The sequence below is a fragment of the Salminus brasiliensis genome, chromosome 12 (genome assembly GCF_030463535.1).
Source record: "Salminus brasiliensis chromosome 12, fSalBra1.hap2, whole genome shotgun sequence".
Classification (NCBI taxonomy): Eukaryota; Metazoa; Chordata; class Actinopteri; order Characiformes; family Bryconidae; genus Salminus; species Salminus brasiliensis.
In genome coordinates, this window is record NC_132889.1 from 3,096 (window position 1) to 5,000 (window position 1,905).

The following is a 1,905-nucleotide window of genomic DNA, read 5'->3' on the forward strand; positions in this document are numbered from 1 at the left end:
CCTAACCCTAACCCTAACCCTAACCCTAACCCTAACCCTAACCCTAACCCTAACCCTAACCCTAACCCTAACCCTAACCCTAACCCTAACCCTAACCCTAACCCTAACCCTAACCCTAACCCTAACCCTAACCCTAACCCTAACCCTAACCCTAACCCTAACCCTAACCCTAACCCTAACCCTAACCCTAACCCTAACCCTAACCCTAACCCTAACCCTAACCCTAACCCTAACCCTAACCCTAACCCTAACCCTAACCCTAACCCTAACCCTAACCCTAACCCTAACCCTAACCCTAACCCTAACCCTAACCCTAACCCTAACCCTAACCCTAACCCTAACCCTAACCCTAACCCTAACCCTAACCCTAACCCTAACCCTAACCCTAACCCTAACCCTAACCCTAACCCTAACCCTAACCCTAACCCTAACCCTAACCCTAACCCTAACCCTAACCCTAACCCTAACCCTAACCCTAACCCTAACCCTAACCCTAACCCTAACCCTAACCCTAACCCTAACCCTAACCCTAACCCTAACCCTAACCCTAACCCTAACCCTAACCCTAACCCTAACCCTAACCCTAACCCTAACCCTAACCCTAACCCTAACCCTAACCCTAACCCTAACCCTAACCCTAACCCTAACCCTAACCCTAACCCTAACCCTAACCCTAACCCTAACCCTAACCCTAACCCTAACCCTAACCCTAACCCTAACCCTAACCCTAACCCTAACCCTAACCCTAACCCTAACCCTAACCCTAACCCTAACCCTAACCCTAACCCTAACCCTAACCCTAACCCTAACCCTAACCCTAACCCTAACCCTAACCCTAACCCTAACCCTAACCCTAACCCTAACCCTAACCCTAACCCTAACCCTAACCCTAACCCTAACCCTAACCCTAACCCTAACCCTAACCCTAACCCTAACCCTAACCCTAACCCTAACCCTAACCCTAACCCTAACCCTAACCCTAACCCTAACCCTAACCCTAACCCTAACCCTAACCCTAACCCTAACCCTAACCCTAACCCTAACCCTAACCCTAACCCTAACCCTAACCCTAACCCTAACCCTAACCCTAACCCTAACCCTAACCCTAACCCTAACCCTAACCCTAACCCTAACCCTAACCCTAACCCTAACCCTAACCCTAACCCTAACCCTAACCCTAACCCTAACCCTAACCCTAACCCTAACCCTAACCCTAACCCTAACCCTAACCCTAACCCTAACCCTAACCCTAACCCTAACCCTAACCCTAACCCTAACCCTAACCCTAACCCTAACCCTAACCCTAACCCTAACCCTAACCCTAACCCTAACCCTAACCCTAACCCTAACCCTAACCCTAACCCTAACCCTAACCCTAACCCTAACCCTAACCCTAACCCTAACCCTAACCCTAACCCTAACCCTAACCCTAACCCTAACCCTAACCCTAACCCTAACCCTAACCCTAACCCTAACCCTAACCCTAACCCTAACCCTAACCCTAACCCTAACCCTAACCCTAACCCTAACCTAACCCTAACCCTAACCCTAACCCTAACCCTAACCCTAACCCTAACCCTAACCCTAACCCTAACCTAACCCTAACCCTAACCCTAACCCTAACCCTAACCCTAACCCTAACCCTAACCCTAACCCTAACCCTAACCCTAACCCTAACCCTAACCCTAACCCTAACCCTAACCCTAACCCTAACCCTAACCCTAACCCTAACCCTAACCCTAACCCTAACCCTAACCCTAACCCTAACCCTAACCCTAACCCTAACCCTAACCCTAACCCTAACCCTAACCCTAACCCTAACCCTAACCCTAACCCTAACCCTAACCCTAACCCTAACCCTAACCCTAACCCTAACCCTAACCCTAACCCTAACCCTAACCCTAA